The following is a 26,512-nucleotide window of genomic DNA, read 5'->3' on the forward strand; positions in this document are numbered from 1 at the left end:
AAGAAGAAAATTCCCAAAGATACCTTCGAAGCTGTTAAACCAACATCTTGAGCGTGCACAATATTGTCTGCGACCACAGTCCTGCAAGGAAGATTCAACTGATATCAATATAAAGTGAATTGAAACAAATGATATAGGTCATTGAATGTCTTCGTTCGGCTGTGTGGTCTTATGATATGACTCTCGCCTTTGGATGGGAAGGTCCTGGGTTCCAGTCCTGCTTTGAGCGGCGCGTAGTTGAGTCGTTTTTAAATGTTCCTTACTCATCTTCTCATTCCATACTTAGATGTAAAGTAAGTACCTGACCGTCAACAGCGTTGTCAGTGTCAGATTTTAAAAAGATGCAATACCACCTAACACGTTGAGTGTTGCTGTTGGCTCGGACCCACTTGTGAAGCGCTTTAGCACGTTTTGTGGATATTGTGCAACAAATGCTCAAGTTTGTAAGTTTTTACAACAAAGGAATTCTACCAAGGCCCTCTATATAGTATATTGAAGGCCATGATTCTACACAATCCGTTTAATTTTCTGAAAGACAAAACATGCCCTTTTTATTTCTAGATAAGGTTGTTGAACAGACAACAGCCGTGCTCCAGAGAGACGGGTATTCAAAAATTTGGTCAGAAAACTCGTCCTTTAAGTATCGATTGATTCAAATTACCTATGCGAGGTCTCAAGTTTGAGAGTTCTTTTTTTTTTTTTTACAACAACTACAACAACAACTACATCTACAACTACAACAACTACTACTACAAAAAATACAACAACTATAACTACAACACCTACAACCAGAACAACAATAACAACAAAAACAACAACAACAACAACAACTACAACAACAGCTACAACAATAACAATAACAACAACAACAAAAATAATAACAACAACTACAACAACAACAATAACAACAATAACAACAAAAATAACAACAACAACAACAACAACAACAACAACAACAACAACAACAAGAACAATAACAGCACCACTCTGAAAAAAAAGATCATAATCCTCATCATGAAACGGTCAAACCTGGGATTTCATGAATACTTCGCAAGTCCCAGGTTAGAGTGCTTTTCCAAGATAAATTGTAATAATAATGGTCAAAGATTTAACGTATTTAGAAAATTTGACCAGAAAACTCGTTCTCTAGATATCGATCAATTTATATTACCCTCTTCTTGGTAAAAACTCTCAACCCTGGGACGTCGCGAGGTCTTAATTACTTAAGTCCCAGGTTTGAGAGTTTTGCCAAGATTTGGGTCATTTAAATCGATCGATATTTGAAGGACGAGTTTTCTGGCCAAAGTTTTAAATACGCTCTTTCCAGATCACGACGGGTAACGGTTAACCCCCTCCTTACCAGCCATTTTCAGGATTTTCCGCAAAACTTCACACCAACTTACACAAAAATATATTTTTTACCACTCAAACACAATAGCAGTAAAGTTCTCGCGATACATAATTTATTAGCAAAACTTGCTCTACAACACACTGTTCACTTTCTTTAAATTTTATGATGTACAAAAGACATTTGAATTTTAAAAATGTTGGAAGTATCGTAACGAATGTAACGATTTTCCTATAGTCGGTAATGTAAATGTTGCTGCTCGAAGCTCGAAGAAATAAATAATAATGTGAAATTGAATGTAAGATTCAAGTTAATTACAAAAAACAGATCAAATGAACGTTTCGGGTTTCCCCTTTATCAACAAAACAGGATGAATGAAACACCACAGATGAATGAGATAATGTGGTAGTGGCCTAGTTAAGATGAATAAACAAAACCCGATTATTAGCGTATATCGGCTAATGTGACAACTTCCATGCAGCTTTAATTCGGCTTGCAACTTACCGCTGGTTTCGTGCAATCGTTTTGCCTGACCCCTTCAATAACACGACATAACGTGCACAGCATCAGGCACCCAAGTAACTTATGGAAAAATCAAAAGGTAAATGGAAAACATGTATTATCCATTTCGGCTATAACAACTTTTTTTTCCTTCTCTCAAATAGATAGTTTTAGATATATTATAGGATTTTAGTTCTCCTCCAATATTTGTCAGCTTTGATGTTAAAGGAAAATGTTGCCAAGATTAGTAGATATATTGAATTACATGTTTTTATGAATTATAATATTAATTATTTGAACTTTTTTTCTGTTAAAAGTTCTGAATAGACATCTAGTGGAAGGGAACATTACCACGCCTCTCGGACAGTCGTCATAATGGAAACAATAACAAAGACCAGGTCTTTGTTATTGCTTTTTGCCATCCGCGTTTATGAGTAATTCTCACTAAACTCTATTAACCGGACTATAAACGTCCAAGGTTACATATACATTTATGTGTTGGTTCGTTAAACTTCCGGATGGCAATGTGAGCTCTTAGCCAAGCGCATACCATCTATAAACAACCATGTTTGTCCGACCACGTTTTAAGGTGTGTCACAAATTCCATGTTTTGATTGGTCAAAAATCTACTGGTTACTCATTGTTATGCTTTTGGCTTTCCAGAAATGTTAGAAAACCTCAAAAAGTTTGTTTTGTGCCATATGATATAATGAAAATAAAACTGCAGGCCAGTTTTTGCCAGTAGTCCATTATCAGTTGCTCGGTCATTGTGATGGTCGTTTGACTGACTGACCTTTCGCTTCCTAATCATCCGATCGGTACGCCTCGGCTGCCTCTCTAATCATCTTGTCATTTCCAGTTCACGGTCTTTTGCTGTGGATGCTAATTTCGTAAGGTCTTCCTTTGATTTTAATTCTTTGTTATTTTGAAGGCGTTTTAGGTCTCTATTGAGGACAGTATGAATTGACGTGGGTGGTCTACCTTGATATTTCATGTGTCCAGATGGGGTGAAAAAAGTATTCATAGCTATATTAGCTGGTACATTTTCATCTCTTCTGCGTATATGCCCAAAAAAAAAGCCGCCATCTTGCCTCCAGGATTTGAATGGATAAGGGTCTTTCATTGCATTTTTCATACAGTGTTTTATTGCTTATTTTTGTGGGGTATCGTATATTCAGGACTCTTTTCAGTTGTTTTCTATGGAATCTGTCTAATCTTTGATCTTCGGTTCCGGTTAGTGCCCATGTTCCGCAGTTGTCTATATAATGGTTGTTTACGGTGGAAATTAAATTTAATATTTTAAAGGTTATAACTACTAATGCCTCCGATCACTCAGGCGTTTTACACGAGCAGTCAGCTCATACACCGTTCTATCGCCCGAATAAATTTAATATAATATAATAGAGGTATGAAATAGCCAATGATTTCTCTGTAACACAACAAAAGAATAATATAAACAAATAAACAACAAAAGTTCATGTCTCGTATAGCTGCTCTCAAAGAGATGACTTCACAATAAAAAAAATAATACTTAGGTAGTAAACATGTTCCACTTCCACCTATTTTGACAACAAAAATGCTAGTCAGATTTATTCTGATACACACATACACACACACACATATATATGTGTGTGTGTGTGGGTGTGTGTGTGTTTTTTTTAAAAAAGTATTGAAACCACCACGATAGAAAAAGTTATAGCTTACGACAAACGCTAAGACACTCATGGTGATCCGAATGAAGTAAACGACTTAAGCAACCAAAAGACAGACCGATATACATCTGTTTGGACATAACCACGATATATAAGGATGCCTAGAATAAATCAACGTAATAATGTTTACAATTAATTTAAATATCTGTCAAATGCAGCTGTCGTATTATAATGTATGTCCTATTTACAAAGTGAAATTATCTAAATCAATCTTCTTCTTCTTCTTCTTCTTCTTCTTCTTCTTCTTCTTCTTCTTCCATTAAGGCCAAAGCTTTAGGCTTTAAGATTGCATGGCCGTCTTTTCAGTAACATGCTTTTTTAGAGGGAATCAGGGAGCGATTTTTGAAGTCATCAGTCAAAAGGGCGTGTTTATAAATAAATGGTTTGTAGGGAGTTCCAAAGTCGGATGGTGGAGGGGAAGGAAGAGTAAAGATGATGGTTTGTTCTTGAGTGGAGGATTTCAAAATTGAATGCTGAGTTTCTTGTTTTGTTGTTGTTCTGTTTCAAATGGCCAATTAGAATCTCGATATTTCCGTTTTGTGCTTTGTGGAATACGAGGTGTTTATTGATGGAACGTCTTTCAAGTAGCGGCTTCCATTGGAGATCGCTCATGATCTGAGCTAGGCTCATATCCCGCTCTTGGTTTTTAATGGGTTCTACAAATCTGGACGTCCTACGTTGGACTTTTTCTAGCTCATTGATTTCTTGTGGTGTGTGTGGGTCCAACACTGAGCTACTTTATTCCAGTATGGGCCTGACATTCGACGGTCCGATAATCAAACCTCTGAAGTAGCGTTTTCGTGAATCCGTTGATCAAAGCCCTGATGTCGACATCAAATCTTCGTGTCCGGGGTTTTCATAACGATCAATCCTCCGATACCCCGTCACTTCCGAGGTTTGATCAACGGGTTTTGAGATAAAGGAGAGCTGCTACTTATTCGCGAACACTCTTATCTAAATACTTTTCTTAATACTTTGTATTGCATGGCTTGAGTTGTCAGTGTCATTATCATTATTATTATTATTATTATTATTATTATATTATTATTATTATTATTATTATTATTATTATTATTATTATTATTATTATTATTATTATTATTATATTATTATCATTATTATATTATTATTATTATTATTATTATTATTATTATTATTATTATTATTATTATTATTATTATATTATATATTATTATTATTATTATTATTATTATTATTATTATTATTATTATTATTATTATTATTATTATTATTATTATTATTATTATTATTATTATTATGATGATGGTGATGATGATGATGATGATGATGATGATGATGATGATGATGATGATGATGATGATGATGACGATGATGATGATGCAGGAGATGAAAATGAATAATTTAAAAAAATTTAAATAAACTTTAAATATTAAACTTTCAACCATTTGATATTATAGCAATCATTAATTTTATTCGCTGACAAATTTCAGCAAAATTGAATATTATTCACCATCTGTCTTTTATTACCATACGGACTATATTGTGTGGAATCAAATAACTTCTCGTGTTTTTTCTCTTTTTTTGTGTCTTTTATTTTGTTCTTACTTTTGTTCTTTTTTTTTTTTTTTGGTTTGTTTTTGTATTTAATTTTTGATCGATTCATTTCTTAATTCCTTTTAGTTTGTTCATGTTTTTTCAATATATATATATATATATATATATATATATATATATATATATATATATATATATATATACATATATACATAATATATATATATATATATATATATATATATATATATATATATATATATTTATATATATATATACACGCATCCTTTCATCATACTCAGGTATAAATATGTACTTTGCCATTAAAGCGTTGTCTCTGTTTGAAATAATACAGTATCGCCTAACAAGCGTAGTTTCGTCTCGTTTTTATGTCAATGGTCGCTACATAGGGACCCCATGTAAAGCGCTATAGAGATTGTCCTATGTATATGCTCGAGTCCTTTTTTTTTACTTTAAATCAAAAATTAATGTTCAATAAATTTGTATTCTTTGTATTTTATATCCGTTTTCGACCCATTGATTAGCAAAAAGGAATTTATTCTCTAGGTACCCATATTAACCACTCTTGTGCTCATGTGTGGCTATGTGGTCTAGTGGTATGACACTCGCTTTCGGACCGGAAGGTCCTGGGTTTGAGCCTTGCTCGGCGCATAGTTGAGCCCTTGGAAAAGGCTCTTTACTCACTTTCTCTCACCGTACTCAGGTGTAAAATGAGTTCCTGGCCGAAGAAGAAGAAGAAGTTAACAGCGTTGTCTCTGTCCGAAAATTTGTAACATCGCCTAACAGGCGTCATGTCCCGTCATACGTGTTGCTATTGGCCAGGGACCTCTTGTAAAGCGCTTTGAGCACGAATAGTGGATATTGCGCTATATAAAGCTCAATTATAATTTATTGTTTTGACATTAAGACAAATTGCTTTATGTCTTTTTGTAAGAAAGTAAGCTTATACAAAAGGTTATCCAAGACTTTTGGTGAGAAATTGTCAATTATATATCAGCAAATGGGTTTAGTGAGTGCATGATGCAGGCATATAAGTAAAACTTGATATGTGAATGATTCGCTTGGGACAGTTTTTACGTCCAAGTTAGTGGACAGGTTATCGTGTTGAGTACTAGTTAATCAATACATCTACTCAATTTATTTTTTTATCTCCATTTTATTGGCTCATTTAGATACCTCTAGTTTTGGTTTTACTACTTAATTTGCCTACTACTCCATGTATTCGTGTGTCTGATACGTGTTCAAGTTCAATATCAATTAAATCTTCCTCATCTATTTCCACATTTGACAAAATGTGATATTTTGTAAATTTACATATTATTTGTGTTTGTGTTTACTGTCTCCTGACGAAGGCCAAGGGCCGAAACGTTGTTTGTTTTGTGTTGTTCCCTTATATATGAGTCACATCTACTCACTTTATTTTTTTATCTCCATTTTATTGGCTCATTTAGGCACCTCTAGTTTTGATTCGACTGTTTCCCTCTCAGCCAGGGTATCCGGCCAGGGACAGGACAAAACCAAATAATCACATGCCAAGACAAAGACAGAAAGCACGTTGGACATCAGATATAGGGGGATAGAAGACACAGTAACTGCCTCCCTGCCCACTATGGGAGGTATAAAAGATGACAGAACTATTTTAGCAGCAGGATGTATAAGAAGATTCTTAGGATTCCGGGACGTAAAAAGCGATATTTTTCCGATAGAGACAACGCTGTGAACGCCCAGGTACTCATTTTACAACTGAGTACACTGAGGGAATGTGAGTAAAGAAACTTGTCCAAGTACTCAACTCCGCACCGAGCAAGGCTAACCCCAGGACCTTCCGATTCAAAAGTGATTGTCAAATTTATGGCCCGTTGATCTAACCTCTGAAGTAGCGTTTTTCTCAATCCGCTGATATGATCTAACCTCTGATGTCAACTTCAGAGATAAGCGCGCCCTCTTATTCTTTAGTCTCAAGATGATCAAACCCCTAATGTTAGTTCAGAGCTTTGATCATCTGGTATTGATTTCAAGGTAGACGGAGAAATACTTCGCATTCCTCTTTCAAGCGATTAAATTTTTCTTCTTCCAGTGTCATCTCATGGGTTGAGGTCGACTTGAAATGACACGCCAATCTTCCCTGTTGACGGCTTGCTGATTGCATTCGGCTGCCGACAATCCTGTCCATGTCCTCACATCATCTATCCAAGTTCTTGCTGGCCTGCCTCTTCCTCTTTCCCCCCTCAACTCTACCCTCAAGAATGTCCTTGATGACAGTTTGATGGCGTCTTAGGTGTCCAAAATACTTTATTTTTCTTGTTTTTATTACTTTCATTAGGGTTGGTCTGATATCAAGGATGTCACAGACTTCTTGATTTGTTTTCTTTTCTTTCCAACTGATTTTTCCAAGGCGATGGAAAGTCCACATTTCAAAGGCCTCAATTCTTTTCTCTATTTGTTTGTTCAAGGTCCATGTTTCTTAGCCGTAGAGAAGTGCTGAGTGGACATAACATTTGAGTATTCTTATTCTCGTTTTCATATGCGTTTGTTGCGAAGTTAAAATGTTATTCAGTTGACTGAACCTCGACTTAGCTATAGCAATCCTGTTTTTCACTTCCAGCTCATTCTTTCCGTTGTTGGTCATTGTCTGTCCAAGATATTTAAAAGAATCTACTTGTTCGATGTTTTGATTATTAATTTGGACTTTTGCGCTTTTTTCAGGCTTCTTTGACATGACCATTACATTCGTCTTTTGAACATTCATCTCTAGACCCTTTGCTGTACTGTTCAGGTTTACTTGATTTGCAAGGATCTGTAGATTTGTCTCGTTCGATGCCAACAATACTGTATCATCTGCATATCTCAGATTATTTATCCTCCTACCTCCAATAACAATACCTGGAATGTGCTCGGTTTTACGGAAGATAAACTCTGTGTACAGGTTAAATAGATATGGAGCGAGGATACATCCTTGACGAACTCCTCTTTTAATTGGCGTGAAAGGTGACAGATCGCCCTGAATCCTGATGGCTGATTTTTGATGCCAATATAGATTTGTGATTAGCCGTATATTTTTGCCATCAATGCCTGCCTTTTCCAGACATGTCATTAATTCTCCATGCTGTACACTATCAAATGCTTTTGCGTAATCGATAAAGCATGCATAGATTTCTTTTTGATGATCAAGGTATTTTTGTGTGATATTATTTAAACAGAAAATTGCTTCTCTTGTCCCATTATTTTTTCTAAAGCCAAACTGTACATCGCCAACTTCATTATCGATGGTAGACCTGATTCTTTCTAGGATGATCTTCAATAATAATTAAATTACGTAATGTAAATGATGTATAATGAGTTTTCGTGGATTAGAAAGAATGATTGTGTTTTTAACTACATAATCAAAATTTCAATTTACTGTTTTACTGGGTTGTATTCACATTGGACTCTATAATTTTGAGCATCCATAAATATCACAGCTGCTAAATTAAATAAATGCCAATTTCTTAAGTCAGGATGCGACTGAAATTCAAGCCCATTATCTCCCGGTTATGCTTTACTAGTAAAGATAATTTACGAAATAATGATTGACTATTTAAAAAGATAATACAGCTGTTCTCCCTATCTCTATGAATTTAAAAGCTCGAAAACACAAAAGAATCAAACACAAACAAAGAAACAAAACAACAACAAAAACTAAAAACAAAAAAAGAACATTAAGTAATTTATATAGCGCAAAATCCACAAAACGTGGTCAAGGCACTTTGCAAAGGGTTCCCTGGTCAGCAACAATACTAAACATACGTCGAATTCCATGATAAGATTTTGTATTTTAACTACGAAAAGGTTGTAGCCCATTCTATTTTTATCAATGGTCATTTATTGGTCATTTCATGGTCAATGCAGAGCTGAACCGTAATAGGAATGTGTTAATTTGTCTCCGATGTGTCTATTTTATATAGTTATTAGCGGGTTTTAATGAGTGGTCAGTTGGTGGTCATTCCGGTCATTTGTCAGGGTGGTTCTATCTCCATAATTTTTTGTATGGCCACTCTCTTCGTTGTCACCAACTAAACAATTAGGGCGGAACACGCGCCTGTAAAGAGATATTATTAATATTGCCATTTTCCCCCGACAGAGACTGTGCTGTTAACGGCCAGATACTTATTTTACACCTGGGTACGGCTAGATAATGTGGGTCTTTTCCAAGGACTCAATTATGCGTCGCTCAGAGTGGGACTCGATCCCAAGACCTTCTAATGAGGGAGAGTGTTATACACATGCACTATTTTGATTATTGATGAAGTTGGGGTATTTTTAATGCCATTACACTCCAAGGGTTAATCTAGGCCTATTGCTCCGGTTCCAAATTCAAGCCCAAAACAAAAGGGTCAAAATGTTTCCACTTCAAAGAGAAAGAATGACGGTGGAGATGACAAAACGGAAAGCTTCGTCAGAGAGGCCCTATCCTCCATAAGATCGATCGAATGAAATTATAGAGACAACCGATAGTGAATGGAACCTCCAAGACATTAGTGTCAACTCAAGCATGCTAAAGCCGACCTTGATTTTAGTTTTGACTTTGGTTCAAAGAGATCGGCTACACCACATAACAGCTTTACTGATGAGGCGGACAATGCTATTAATGGTATATAATAGTGCCGCGCTGAGGACCGGACCGAGGACCGGTCCCACGGTCTTTTAGCTGTGAACCGTGGTCCAGTCCCAAAGAGGAAGACCGCCGGCGGTCCTCACTTCTTATCACCTTTCAACGGTCTCGCGCCATACTACTTCCCCAGCGATTCGTTGCCTCGGTCCTTTGCCTATCTTCCACCAATCACCACCCATCCCACTTAATTAATCGCACCCACCCCCCTTTGCCATACACTAAACGACACAGACGACCATAGAAAGCAGACGACCACCTCCCTCCACTCCGCAAACCGCCCTTTCATGTGTGAGATGGGGGGAACAGGAGGCGCACGCCTTGGACGATTCCATTATACGGGGTAAATTTCAAAATTTACTACACCATAATGATCGCAATGACAATGATCTATGATGAAGGCATGACCCCTCTTCTCTAATGGGTTATTGTTTGAAATGTATGTGACTACTAAAGATGTGTGTGTGTGTGTGTGTGTGTGTGTGTGTGTGTGTGTGTGTGTCGAACCTAGCAAGTTGCAAGTCTGATTTTTTGTTTTCTTTTGTCCATCTCTTGTCGCCACTCCTTTCTATCGCATTGTTGTCATTTAAAATAATACAATAATATTAAAATTTCGTTTGGGGTTTTAACTAATCAAGTAATATGAGTTTCATTAGTTTCTTCCGTCCAAAAAAACCAGTTATAACGTCTGTATTTTTAAAAGGTCCAATAGAATATTTGGGGACCCCGATAGCTCAGTTGATAGAGCACTCTCTTTATACGCAAAGGGCCAGAGATCGATCCCGGGTGCAGTCGATTTTTTTCTGAATCCCTGTCTACTCAGCAATGAATGGGTAGCTGAGTTTGTTAGATCTGGCGAAAAGTCACCATCGACCCCTCTTATCACCTCATCCACCCCTCTTATTATAACTTCACGTCTCTCTCTTACTCTTCAATGCTCGCTGCCCTCTAATGTGTGTGTGTGTGGGGGGGGGGGGGGGGGGGAGGGGGGGGGTAGGAGTTGCGTGTGTGTATCAACGCCACGAACAACTCGATCAACGCCTTGGGCGATGCCATTATCTCCGTTAATGGGGATAAATTTCAAATTTTATTAAATTATCGAAGTAACAATGAAGTACGGTGAGCAAATAAAGAAGGCATCACCCCTCTTCTCTAATTAGGTTACAATTTGAAATGAGTGTGACTACTCCGTGTGTTTTACTCCTGTAGGCCACGGTTTTCATCGTGTAGCGGTCTTTAACGGTTCAAGAATGAACGGACCGGTCTAGAGACCGGTCCTTGCGGTCTTCATTTCCCAAGGACCGTAGGACCGTGGTCCTTAAGCTTGCCAAGGACCGCCCCGCACTAGTATATAACACTTTTTATCCACTCGGAATTTGAAAAAAACAACACGATAGTTAAATGTTTAGTGTGTAGTGGGAAAATTGTTGGTATAATGTTACGAATCTAAAATTGATAATCTCCATAAATAAGGACGATTTGTTGTAACATTGTTATATAAATATGTTTTATTCCGTTCTGAGGTAAAAAGTATATATATATACGTGTTTGTTGGTGTGTGTGAGTAATATATTTATGTACAGTGTGTATATGGATGTGTGTGTGTATGTGTGTGAGTGTGTAATTGGATGCGTGTGAGCTTTTGTTCGTATGTCCAAATCTGCAGTGTGTAATGTTTTTTACTGATGGTCAATGTGAAGCGCTTCGAAGCTTCGGCATAAGCACTATATAAATGTACATTTATTATTATTATTGTCATGGTCTCAAGTGAGTAAAGAGCTACTCGACTATGCATAAAGATATATGTAGAATGAGGCCCCAGAATTTACTAGTTACTATAAATGAAAAACAATTAACGATTTGTTTACAATGAAATAAAAATAATGATGAAATTTAATTAAAAGAGATAAACAGTGATCGTGGCCGTTACAAATAGAGATATGAATATTTTACGTAACTTATGATAGTATGTCAGGTTCGTAAGTTTACGTTTCCAGGCAGTTGATGGGCTTGGATGATCTATTCCTCTGATAACAGGATCGGACTCGTAAAATTCCACTTCCAGGCAATTGGTAAGAGGTTATAGTGTAGTACAGCGGGCTTGGGTTTGATCCTTGAAGATTATACAATCAAAGTTAAAAGCTCCGGCGTCTTAATGGTGTAGATATAATATCTACAAAGTCCCAAAAGATAAAAATCTTCCAGTATATATATAGGAATAGAGCGACTGGCCGTCCGGCATAGATTGTGGAGAGAAAGTGAGTGTAGAGTGTTAGACCTATCAGCTTTTATAATAAGTGGCTACGTGACAGAATGTAGAACGAAAAGTATTCACTAATTAGAAATTAATTCGAGGGAAGGCTATAAAAGGAAAGACGATCTAATATTAGAAGGTAAAGTTTATCTAAGCCTACCGAAATATAACTGGAGTGAGATGAATTCAGTTCTTAATAAAATAAAATTTAATAAGATAATTGTGAACAATCTTTACTGTGACACCCCCCACCCACGTTTAAAATATACTCTTTAACCATTATGGGAAAGATAGATTTTACAAACGGAAGTAATTTACTATCATGATACTCTAGCATTAATCCATTGTTATGATTTGTGCTACAATTAAATTATTTATTAACTAGACATGGAAATGTTTATATTAACGTAGGTATATGAATGGGCGACAATAACAATGAAAGATTGTGATTACAAATCATTGTGATGAACGACATGATGGCAATGTGATTACAAATCATTGTGATAAACAATAGTGATGGTAATGAAGCATGATTTAAGTCGATGATATGAATGAAGGTAATTTTCTGAATGAAATGAATGAAAATGTAAATGGAATATTGACATTTCAATTATTAATCATAAATGAGTGAAAATTCATAACAATAATAGATAAAGAGAAGATTTCCCAAATCATGAATGGGTATGGTATATATATCCAAACAATACTCAATGTTACATTAAGTTGGGTCATCATGTTTACAAATAAAATTATCGAAATTGTGCGTTCTGATTTGGCATAATTTGCGAGGTAACTAACAGTATGCATGGGAGGTTAAGTTATACCCTTCTCATGTGTTTATACTAATCGAGAAAGTAGATCGGCGTGAATATTTTCACAGCCTGGTATGTGAGAGATACTGAAAGTGTAATTTTGCAAAAATAGACTCCACCTTAGTACTCTACTATTATTCATTTTGTTATTTCTTATGTACGTGAGTGGTTTATGGTCCGTTTCGACCACAAACTCTTTTAGCAGTAGATATCTGCTGAATGTCTTTAAAGACTGATTGCCTAAATAAGCTCAGAAGACACCAGCAAAGCATCATCTTTCAACTAAGAACACAACACATACCGCTCAACAACCATTTAAGCAAAATTACAAAAGACACATCCCCCTCCTGCCCCCTATGTCAACACCCCAATGAAACAGTAACACACCACTTGCTTGAATGTCAACCTCTTGAAGATCTGAGATGCACATTCCTCCCACCAAATCCAAGCATCAGTAACACACTTTATAGTCACCTGGAACAACTACAAAAGACGTCTAACTTCTACGTCATGGCACAAGACCGAAGGGCTAGAGCTCAGGTGGTCGCTGGTTCGGATAAGCTAAGCTAAGCTGCTGAATGTCTTTAAAGCAAAGACGATGGCCAGTCCTTCACGCTCTATTACAGAGTATCGTGATTCTCTGTCCAATAATTTTCTGCTTGCATATAAGCAAGGCATTAGAGTTCCCTCATGCTCCTGTAATAGTACACCTGCGATGCCCTTATCAGACGCGTCAGTTCTTACAACAAATTCTTTTGACATGTCGGGTAATTTAAGAATTGGTTCTGAACAGAGTAATGCCTTTAATTGGTTAAAGCTATTCTGACACACTTCTGTCCAAACAATTTTGTTCGGTGACCCATTCTTTGTCAGATTTGTTAGCGGTGTCGCGATGTGCGCGAAGTTGTAAATGTATTTCCTGTAAAAATTTAGGAGCCCAAGTACTTTGCGTACTTCTTTTTTTGTCTTAGGTGGTTGCAATTGTGCGATTTTTGTTTGTTTTTCTGTCTCGGGTGTCTGTGTCCCATGACCAACGGTATGACCGAGAAAATCAATTTTGTAAAATGCAATGCTTGTTTTTGACGGTTTTGTTGTTAAAGAATTACGTTTTAATGCTTCAAGCACTAATTCTAAGGTTGTCATGTGATCAGTCCATGAGTTTGAGAAAATACATGCGTCGTCGAAGTATGAGAGTGTAGACGGGATGTCTTTTAATAACATACGCATCATTCTTTGGAATGTCGATGCGGCTGTCGATAATCCAAATGGCATATAGTTAAATTCTAACAATCCTAATGGTGATTGAAATGCTGTGTATTTCTTACATGATTCTTTCAGTGGAATCTGCCAGTAACCTCTAGAAAGATCACATTTTGTCATGTATTTTGCTTGAGATAAGGCAGCAAATAAATTCTCTTGATTTGGTATTGGTTCTGCATCAAACACTGTTGCTTCATTTAATTTGCGAAAGTCGATACATAGCCTTATCGATCCGTCTTTCTTTTTCACTACTACTATTGGTGATGAGTATGGGCTTGAAGAATATCTAACTATTCCTGTATCTAGCATATCCTTAACTTCCTTTTCAACTTGTTCTCGTGCGTGAAATGGAATAGGATAGTTTTTCACGTTGATAGGGGTAGATGTGGTTAACTTTATATCGTGTTCCACTAATGTTGTATGTCCGGGTGCGTCTATAAAGACTGACTGGTACTTTTCTAATAATGACCTGATTTCTCGTTTCTGACATTCGTTTAGTTGAGGATTGATTGTGACGTCATTAATTGTACTATTTTTAGAGTTACCGTGTTGTGGGGTGTGTTGTAGTTCGACATCATCGCTGTGAGTTTCGATGATTAATCCTACATTTGCAGCTTCAACATGGTTAAATATTGGTTGTGATAATCTGTCTCTATCGAAATATTTTTTTAGCATGTTTGCATGGAATGTCTTTGTTGTGTTGTTAATTTGAATCTCGTAATTAACACCAGATCGTACTGCTAATACCTTGAATGGTCCTTTCCATGTAGCTAAAAGTTTACTCGAGTCATCGGGTAAGAGTATTAGTACTTTGTCACCAATCTCAAATTTTCTTGACTTGCTTTTTCGATCGGAGTATTCCTTGTATTTCTCTGCTTTTTTAGTGACGGATTCCTGTGCTAGCTTACATGTGTCCTCTATTCTGTCTTTCAGGTTTCTTACATATTCGTAAGCAAACATAATTTCGTTATTGTCCTCCTCATTCCCTTTACAAATGTCGGCTACTATATTGATCGGGCCGCGAGGTGATCGTCCATACATCAACTCAAATGGGGAGTAGCCTGTAGATTCTTGGGGTATTTCTCTATATGCAAATAGGATTGCTGGTAAGTATCTGTCCCAATCATCTGGTTTTTCTGCTGACACTTTTCTTAACATATTCTTTAGAGTGCCATTAAATCTTTCACAAAGACCATTTGCTTGGGGTGGTAGGGAGTTGTGAATGAGTGTTGGATTCCCATGAGTTTCATGGTTTCTTGCATCATATGTGATGTAAATTGGGGTCCATTGTCCGACAGTATCTCATTTGGTATGCCTATTCTAGTAAAAATTGTCATCAATGCTTCAGCTATGTGATCCGATGTAGTTGATTTCAATGCTATCGCTTCTGGCCACCTGGTTGCGTAATCGACTAGTGTTAGTATGTGTGTATGGTTTCTATCTGATTTTGTTAAAGGGCCTATAATGTCAATTGCAACTTTTTGAAAAACTTTTTCAATAACTGGGGTTGTCTCTAATGGCAATCTCGGTATTCTGCCTTTTGCGACTCTTCTTTGGCATGTGTCACACGATTTCACATATTCTCGGACGTCTTTAGTAATTCCAGGCCATGTGAAATTCTCGGATATTCTCTTCAATGTGGAAGAGCTCCCAAGATGTCCAGAAGTTATTGAATCGTGCGCTATTCCAAGGATTTTGTTTCTGTAAATACTCGGCGTGACCAGTTGTTTAGCTATTTTGTTTCTTTTCCTATGTAACCTGAACAGAATATCTTTTTCAATGATGTATTCAACTTTTGATTTCGTCCCTTTGTTTGCGATATTGAAATATGATGTTAAAGTCGGGTCCTTTTTCTGTTCTTCAATGAACGTGTTCCTGTCAAATTGTTGTGGTTCAAGAGAAATAGTCATTGGCTTCTCTGTTGTCTTAGTCATCTTTCTTGTTTCTGCTAGACAAGCTGTTTCTTGGGTTAATGACCATTCTTTTACATCTGTTGGGTTGTCTTTAAGACCTTTTATATTGCCAACAATAACATCAGCGACGGGGTTGGGAAGTATACAGCATTCCACTATTCCTGTATAGTATGGGGTTTCTATGTACACATTAGCTGTTTCAAAGGTTTCGACTGTGCCACTGAATGTGATGCATTGTACCGTTTTTCCAGTTTTGTCTTCGTCATTGATCAAAGATGCTTTTATTCCTACTGTACTGCATCCTGTGTCTCTCAATATTTTGCAATCAGTTCCATTAGCTTTGCCTTCACAAAAAAATAGCGATCCTGATTTGTGAGTTTGTGTTAAAAGTGACATACCTTTCACGCAATACACATTTATATTTTCTCCTGACATTACTCGTGTCTGATTATTTACACTGGTTTGGAGTGATGCATTTGCAGTTTCTTTCGGATATCCCACGATTTTGTAACATTTGTCTGCTGTGTGGCCTTTCATTCCACAATATTGACATTTAATTATAGGTTTGTTGGTTTTCTTATACTCAGTATTATTGTCAGTGCTATTTCTTGTTTTGTTTTGATAGGGTCGGCTATGGTCTCTATTGAACTGTTTGTTCCATGGTTTGTTACTATGATCATCTTGTTTCACTTGCTTGTTCCGAGTGATTGATCGGCTCGTTCTATTTGAGTACTGAACTTTAGGTGTACCTGGACTCTGAGCAGCGGCAGCGTAGTATGGTTCCTTCAATGTTCTGCTAAGGGGTGTCAATGGATGTGCGCTGTTAAAGTTTTCTGCGTAGATTTTTAATTTGTCCAAGTTTTCTGGCTTTCTCTCTTTAAAGAATGCGACTAAATCTGGGTTGCAAGCTTGATAGATTCGATTCTTCAGCGTGAGATAGTAAAGGCCTGCAAAGTCGTCTTGTTTTACGTTTGCCAACTCAAGCCACCGATTTAGAAATTGAGTAATTCGGTTCACGAATGTATTAAAGTCTTCTCCACTTTCCGGTTTTGCAGTGTGAAACCTTTCCTGGTAACCATCTTCCGTTAATCTAAATCTTTTTAGTAGAGCGTCTTTAATTTTACCATAATCATCTGCATCTTCAGTTGTTAAGGTATAGAAAACTTTTAGCGGTTCTCCAGATAAGCAGTTAATCAAGGCTGTGGCCCATTTGCTTTCTGGCCAACGATAACCTTTAGCCTGAACTTCGAATCGGTGTAAGAAGGATTCTAGACAGTCTGAGCGTTCATCGTATGTTGGCATGCGTGGAAGTTTCACGAAAAATTCATCACTATTATTATGTTTTCTTTCATGACCGGTTTTTGTTTTTTCAATTTCCAGCATCATTTGGGTCCTTTTGGTTTCTTCTTCTGCTAAAGCTATTTGTCTTTTTAGTTCCCTTTCTTGGACTCTTTCTTCTCGTTCTTCTCTACGTATTCTTTCTTCGTGTTCTTTTTCTTCTCTACGAATTCTTTCTTCATTTTCTTCTCTACGAATTCTTTCTTCGTGTTCTTTTTCTTCTCTACGAATTCTTTCTTCATTTTCTTCTCTACGAATTCTTTCTTCGTGTTCTTTTTCTTCTCTACGAATTCTTTCTTCATGTTCTTTTTCTTCTTTTACTTTCTCTTCGCACCATGAAAATATTCTTTCCTGGGGTATTTCTAAGTCCTTTGCGAGACTTAAGTATCTTTTATATGCTTCCATGTTGCAATAAATTAGTTACGATGTTTTATATATATTATATTGACAGGATACTGTTACTGACTGTTTTATTTATTTACACTTACTGGAATGAACTGTTCTATTTTTAGAAATCTCTCTCTCTTATTTCAACTTATTATGTATGTTGAATTTGATGCCTTTTATCGTTATATCTTATAAAGCAATGTGTCAATACAATGCGGAGTTATTATGACTTGTGTCAATAACAATGTGTCAATCGCGTGTACTCTAAACTATGTTACTACGAAAAATGTATCACCAATGTGTGTGACTCGTCGTTAGTTTGTGTACAATTATTCGCAATGACGCTAATATACTAGAGTGTGATAACAATAATAGGATGCCAAAATAATCCCAAGTTATCTATCACTAAATATAACACGACGGCTAGTAGACTCCTTTTATTATTATTTAGTTTTTAAAGACTCACTTTTCAGAACATAATATATAAGTGGTTTTCGGTAACAGTAGTATGCCAAAAATGTATTTAAAACAAATCACTATGCAAAACAAATCACGATGTCTATAGTTACTACGTGATGCCCAACTCATGTAAAAGAGAATAATGAAGGATATATTTACCAACTCAGTTCGTGGCTGGGACCTCTCTCTTGTTCAATGGTTGTTCAACAATTGTAATTAGGCATTGAAGAGTGTTTAGCAGTGATGTCTGAAATACAAAACAATAAAATATCGTAAGATTTACAATAGTTCCAAAATGTGTTCACAACACTGAGTGATTGGATGATAGGTGAATGAATCGTTATGGAATGTAAACATATTGAAAACAATTCATGAATGAGGCAAACAACAAAATGAAATGAGTGATATAATAACAAAGTGGACAAGGAATGAATGAATGAATGAAAAACTGAGTGAATAAATGAATGAATGAATGGATAATGTATGAATGAAAGAATGAAGGGAGGAATAATGTATGAATGATTGGATAAATGAGTGAATAAACGAATGAATGGATGAATGAATGAATGAATGAATGAATGAATAAATGAATGAACAATGAATGAATGAATAAATTATAAATGAATAAATGAATGAAGGAATGAATCAATAAAATGCTATTCAATTTGAATGAAAGAATGAATGGATAAATTGCTATTCCATTTAAATGAAGAAATGAAAAAGAAAAAAAAATAATCCTGTAAATAGGGAGTTCAATTAAAATATGATCAAGTGGGGCAATTAAGAGTTTTACAATTTAAACTTTAAAGTTAGATGAAATAGATATAAGTAACTAAATAAATTCAATTCTTTATATGTGTCCCCTCCAAAATTTCATGGTCTCAAGTGAGTAAAGAGCTACTCGACTATGCATAAAGATATATGTAGAATGAGGCCCCAGAATTTACTAGTTACTATAAATGAAAAACAATTAACGATTTGTTTACAATGAAATAAAAATAATGATGAAATTTAATTAAAAGAGATAAACAGTGATCGTGGCAGTTACAAATAGAGATATGAATATTTTACGTAACTTATGATAGTATGTCAGGTTCGTAAGTTTACGTTTCCAGGCAGTTGATGGGCTTGGATGATCTATTCCTCTGATAACAGGATCGGACTCGTAAAATTCCACTTCCAGGCAATTGGTAAGAGGTTATAGTGTAGTACAGCGGGCTTGGGTTTGATCCTTGAAGATTATACAATCAAAGTTAAAAGCTCCGGCGTCTTAATGGTGTAGATATAATATCTACAAAGTCCCAAAAGATAAAAATCTTCCAGTATATATATAGGAATAGAGCGACTGGCCGTCCGGCATAGATTGTGGAGAGAAAGTGAGTGTAGAGTGTTAGACCTATCAGCTTTTATAATAAGTGGCTACGTGACAGAATGTAGAACGAAAAGTATTCACTAATTAGAAATTAATTCGAGGGAAGGCTATAAAAGGAAAGACGATCTAATATTAGAAGGTAAAGTTTATCTAAGCCTACCGAAATATAACTGGAGTGAGATGAATTCAGTTCTTAATAAAATAAAATTTAATAAGATAATTGTGAACAATCTTTACTGTGACAATTATTATTATTATTATTATTATTATTATTATTATTATTATTATTATTATTATTATTATTATTATTATTATCATCATCATCATCATCATTATTATTATTATTATTATTATTATTATTATTATTATTATTATTATTATTATTATTATAGCCTTGTCCATGGCCTAAACTATGCGTCGCTCTGAGAAAGACGAACCTGGGACCGCCCATTCCAAATTACAAGACCAGATAGCCACTGTTTGATGACGTAACCATACATCGTGCATGCAATAGCAGCAGAGCATTGCAATTTGAAGAAAAATATTGACCTGACACCACTTCAGCACCGCAACTTTCTTAACTTTAACCCTCTCCTTACCAACCGTAAGAAAATTGTCACATTCGTTACGATCCAACCAGCACTTTTAGATTTCTTTTGTAAATCACATAATTTTAAAAAAATGTTTTATTATAGTTATAAAAACGTGACACTGTGTTGTAGAGTTCACTTTGCTGATCAATATTATGCATAGAATGTATTTGTTGCTTTTCTGGGTTTTTTGTTGTTGTTTTTTTTTTTCTAATGATTTATATTGTAAAGTGCCCAGAGCTTGTGTTTTACACGAGAGTGTATAAATGTGTATTATTATTATCATTATTATTATTATTATTATTATTATTATTATTATTATTATTATATTATTATTATTATTATTATTATTATTATTATTATTATTATTATTATTATTAATAATAATAATAATAATAATAATAATAATAATAATAATAATAATAAACTATTTTTGTGTTGGGTCGGAGTGCAATTTTGGGGAAAATTCTGAAAATATTTGGTAAGGAAAGGGTTACAGGAATATATGTTTCATGTAAATAGACGCTCCCTTTAAATTTTTTTTATACAAATATATCGTGACTTATTTTGACGTGTAGAATATAGGGCGCCACTTCACTCTTCAACCTAGCCCGCTTTTGGGAGGTCTTCTTACAAATAAATCTAGTGTACCGAATAAATTTATCCTTGCGCTTCATAAGGAGAAAAGGGCAAAACGAGTGTTTGAGCAAATGCATTTCACGTGTATGGTTACGGTAAAAGCTCAAATAATTGGAAAGCAAACATTACACGCAGTTTGGAAAACGTTTGCAACAGACCTATCTAGAGTTTTAGGAGAGTGTTTATCCTTCTACTTGAATGGATACACTAGTCGGGTTTATTTTGCAAGCTATTGGGTTCAGAGATGATTCAGTTCAAATCACTAATTATTATTATTATTATTATTATTATTATTATTATTATTATTATTATTATTATTATTATTATTATTATTATTATTATTATTATTATTATTATTATCATTATCATAATTATTATATCATCTTTATTATTAACGTGTAATTTTAGATATAACAGGACAGGTGCCTATTAGTGCCGCGCTGAGGACCGGACCGAGGACCGGTCCCACGGTCTTTTAGCTGTGAACCGTGGTCCAGTCCCAAAGAGGAAGACCGCCGGCGGTCCTCACTTCTTATCACCTTTCAACGGTCTCGCGCCATACTACTTCCCCAGCGATTCGTTGCCTCGGTCCTTTGCCTATCTTCCACCAATCACCACCCATCCCACTTAATTAATCGCACCCACCCCCCTTTGCCATACACTAAACGACACAGACGACCATAGAAAGCAGACGACCACCTCCCTCCACTCCGCAAACCGCCCTTTCGTGTGTGAGATGGGGGGAACAGGAGGCGCACGCCTTGGACGATTCCATTATACGGGGTAAATTTCAAAATTTACTACACCATAATGATCGCAATGACAATGATCTATGATGAAGGCATGACCCCTCTTCTCTAATGGGTTATTGTTTGAAATGTATGTGACTACTAAAGATGTGTGTGTGTGTGTGTGTGTGTGTGTGTGTGTGTGTCGAACCTAGCAAGTTGCAAGTCTGATTTTTTGTTTTCTTTTGTCCATCGCTTGTCGCCACTCCTTTCTATCGCATTGTTGTCATTTTGTAAGAGAGTAAGCCTATGCAAAAGGTTATCTAAGAAATTTGGTGCAAAACTGTCAATTATATATATCAGCAAATGGGTTTAGTGAGTACATAGTGCAGGCATATCAGTTAAGCTTGGTCAGTGCATGACACGTGTGGGCAGTTTTATGTCCAAGCTATTTGAGACGCATGACACGTGTGCGCAGTTTTATGTCCAGGTTACTTGAGACCGTTTGTGTCAAAGTTACTGGACAGGTTATCATGTTGAGTACTATTTAATCAATCATTCTTAAATTGGTTTAGGGGTGTTGAAACAGGTGAAAGGGGCATTTATCAAAATAATGTTATATCATAAAAGGCGGGGTTTAACATCAATATGTAGGAATTGACGTTTCAGGTTTGATTATGATTTGGTCTTACTCTTAGGGGTTGGATTATAGACTGACAGGGAACTGTCAATAACTGCAAGGGGGCGTGGAAACAATGGAACTGTGGGTAAAATTTTGATAGGGATAAAAGAGGATGTTTGGAGGAAAACGGGGGATTCTGATTCTACTTTACAATGAGCTGCACTTACCTAAGTTCGAACATCCTACTAAGAATCTTTTATTTTTCGGACTTAGAAATATTTCACGTATATTGAAAATGGTTACTTAGGCAAAATTGACTTTACATGGGGACTGATTTTACGGATTTGGAATTTATGAAACTGATTGAATTATGACCATGCTATTTGATTTGGATTTGGAATTTATCATGATTTGGATTTTGAATTTATCACAAACAAATAAAACTGTAAGAAATGAAACTTGGAATCTGGACTTTTATTTGAATGTCTTGATGTTGTGCATTCAATTATCATCATCGGCCCTTGAACTCTTTCGTCACTATTAACGTCTACAACACAACGCAAAGAATAATATTACTATCTATCAAAAACACCACTATGCGATCATCAGCCATTACATATGTGTGCAACTACCCCACATTATGTATCTTAATTTGGTGTCGTGACTCAGGATTCTTATATATCTTTATTTGGAGCCGTGATACCAGGATGTAAAGATGTTATCATTCCGAACCATGGATACACAAGAAATGTATATTGTTGCGGTGTTAACATCTATTGAAGTTTTTGTGAGACTCGAATTTTGAAGTGAAAATTGTGAACAGATAGGAAAATATTTTTATTTGGAAAAGAAAATGAACATCAATTTTGAAGGTGAAGTAGTATAATTTTTTGTAATGAAATGTTGAAAAAAATTATTGAAATTATAGATGATTCCTAAAATTCTGATAAAATACGGTTTTTAAAAAAAAATTAAACGAAATAATATTGAAATTAAGAACCATAGATGGAACAAGAAAATATATTAAAAACTAAAAGCAATATATTATAGAACGGCAAAATAATAATAATAATAATAATAATAATAATAATAATAATAATAATAATAATAATAATAATAATAATAATAATAATAATAATAATAAATAATAATAATAATAATAATAATGATAATAATAATAATAATAATAATAATAATGCATTGATGCTATACGTATTTTATTTAATTAAAAAGAAGAGGGAGAGATGAAAATAAAAATTGCAGAATTTAAATGAATATTTTAGTGCGTTTTATTTTTCAAAATAAATGAAAATGCGTTTACTTACAATCAAGCGTTTCGGAATAAATCTTCGAATATTAATTTGTACCGTTAAGGGCAATGTTTTGTTAATATCAGTAACAAAGATGTGTCGATTTTTATTTCAATTTTTGTCTGATACTGTTGGAATTACATGACAGTTGGTCATTCTTTAATGTTGTTACGTTTTATTTTCTGTCAAAATGACTCAAGAAGATGATGGCAATAACAACACGTAAATTATAAGTTTTGATAATTGAAAAATGTCTTATGGTATTTATTGTTATATTACAACATCATTGATTATATTTTTCTCCCGTCGGTAGGGATGAATTGGTAAGTTGATATTGACTCTTTGAGATTCATGGGTTCATGACAAAGAGAAAAGTTTTATACTGTATCTGTTTGTTTTATTGGTAATAAATGTGTGGTTAACGCAGCCAAGTAATCGACAACAGAGCTAATTATATATTTGTAATGAGACATGGCGTTATAATAGATTACATAAGACATTTGGATTTTATCACCGAAAATTAAGTTGAAATAATTTATGCGGAAAATGAGTCGTTCACTGTTTTGTTTTGTTTTGTTTTGTTTTAAACGTGTTTCATCGTAATTATTTTAAGGAGCAATATTCTAATTATAACCTGAATAACGGACTTTTGATTTAAAGTCGGAGAATGAAAAGGAGATAATAAAATACAATGACGGAGTATTAATAATTTTGAAAGACTGATGTCTTTTAATTGGAGTTAAAATGTTATTACGGAAGAATAACAAAATATTGAAAATGCATTATCATGTCATGTGAGCTGATAATATTTGTGACACAAGTGGTTAACTTGTTAAGAATCAGCGAATTATAAGTGACCCATATGGTAATATGCTGTATATGCATATTGGGTAAATAAGCGCAATGATGTAAGACGCGGTAATTAAAGTGCACAAGGTTTAAATTGCGAGACGCGGGAATGAGGCGTTCGGGAATATTTTATTTTGCGTTTGATTAAAGCGCACGGTTTAACATATGATATGACGCAGAAGGCGGTGAATTTCGATAAATACATGGCACGTTGTTAAAGCGCACAATTTATCAATACTATATTATTATGAGGCGCGAGATAACGTCGCAATGAGTTATATGAATATTATTATAAGCCGAGGGCAAAGGCGCGAGACATTTAATTTTTATTGAGCAGAGTGTATATTGTTTCTGCGAATATTTTGATTATCATATTTTTCTCCTATAGATTCGCTGTTGTAATTGTAATCAATATTTACTGCGTGGTTTGAATTTAACATTTATATCATAAAATTTGTAACTGAGTTGAAGAAGAAGTTATGTTCAATTGTCAAATCTTAAGTGTGTAATCATTCAGCAATAATTTGAAATGGTAGGAAGTGCTACGATAACACCAATAATAATGATAAAATAAACAAAATCATATTTCATTAAATTAGGGATTTTCTAAGGGGAATAAGTCGAGTTAATCAAAGGCAGAAGTAGTGTTTACACTAAAACATTATACAGACATCACGAAAGAGGACACTTGCAACCATCAGTCATAACGGGAACGCTGATGACAACGACAGAGGCAACTCAAACACAACCACAACATAGGTCGGAAAATGTCGTAATCCCTTTGGTCTATCCACGGATACCTTGAAATGGAGTAACAATCTCGACAACCACTACGTCATTGATACGTCCAGAATCAACACAATCTACAGACTACAAATACACAGCAACCTCAATTACATCGTACCTTTCAACTTATACAAACTTGACAGAATTCATGAAATAATATCTGTATCAACACAGATTTCTTCCATGAACCATTTTATTTTACATTCTTTATTGAACAATTGGATTACTTGTATATACTTCTACAACAACAAAACCCAACGATGTACGTCGCCAATAATTACATAAACGTTCAAGATACGATTGTTTTTACAAAATGATGTTCGATTGTGAACAATACTACTTCCTTCATATTCAGTGGTGAGCATATTCAAATTTAAACTTATGTCAATATACATGTGTGCAGCACCCATATCTACAACTTATAAACATTGAATATTATAATAACGCCTGTCTTAGTATCATTGTAAAGGATAAAGGCTATATATGTATATAAGACAATGCAGGAAAAAGTATCGCAAAACGCCACATGAGCGATTTCTTTGGATTCATTATCGTATGATATTCAACAACCTGCGTTCAAATAACGAAAATATTGTTGACCTTATTCGACCCTACTACATAGTCTACTAGACTACGTTATTGTTACATCCTCTACCTGGTGTGTGGACTCACATCACCCACCGGAACTCTGCAAGATTACATCATCTACCTGGTGTTTGGACTCACATCACCCACCGGTACTCTACAGATTACATCATCTACCTGGTGTGTACTCACATGCCACCTCATCAAAACTCGATCAACAAACACGGACAATTACAACACACGACCTCTGTCGACTACTACACACGAACTCTTTGTCAACACATGGCTGATTTCACAACTTTCTTTTGACTTGCTGGATAAGTCAAACTTCATTTAAATTCAAGATCTCGCACACAGTTAATCTTGAATTTTTACAATTTCATCTACAATGAGATTCAACGTATACACAAGACAACCACAAATATCTACGAGGAGAATCGACCCAGATGCCGGAGATGAATGGATTACAGCGACGTCACAAGACCAAGAAACAACCCAACAGGTTAAGCATACGTTTGCTACCTGTAGAGTCTTTTTTCGTCCCAATTCAAAAGACTCGAACAAATACAACACACTAATTGCAAAAGTTGGTCACTTTAGTAACAGCCCACAATCACATACTATGTTAGATTTTACTTATTTAGTTATTTACACTGTACTAAATATGAATAAGTCGGACAGACTAATGACTGATTATTTACAAACACTAAATATGTGATGTGAACAAGCCGGACAGACTATTGTTTGATTATTTATTCAACGCTAAATATTTGAATGTGAAGACATTATTGTGATAATTCTAAGACATTTACAGAGGAAAAAGTTTTAAATTAATTAACAAT

The 26,512-nt window shown here is 35.1% G+C and overlaps 1 long non-coding RNA gene across 1 annotated transcript in view; it reads right to left on the minus strand.

Moving 5' to 3' along the window:
• The window catches only part of LOC144974206 (uncharacterized), a 5,152-nt gene extending 1,521 nt beyond the window's left edge, over positions 1 to 3,631 (minus strand). Inside the window, exons 1-3 of the long non-coding RNA XR_013645667.1 lie at positions 3,554 to 3,631; positions 1,853 to 1,930; positions 24 to 81 (exon numbers count right to left, since the gene is read on the minus strand). This is a non-coding gene — a long non-coding RNA (uncharacterized LOC144974206). The remainder of the gene's footprint in view (positions 1 to 23; positions 82 to 1,852; positions 1,931 to 3,553) is intronic.
• Between the last annotated feature and the right edge of the window lie 22,881 nt (positions 3,632 to 26,512).

This window comes from Berghia stephanieae, chromosome 5 (assembly GCF_034508935.2).
Source record: "Berghia stephanieae isolate SIO BIC M18660-M18661 chromosome 5, UCSD_Bste_1.3, whole genome shotgun sequence".
In the NCBI taxonomy this organism is placed as follows: Eukaryota; Metazoa; Mollusca; class Gastropoda; order Nudibranchia; family Aeolidiidae; genus Berghia; species Berghia stephanieae.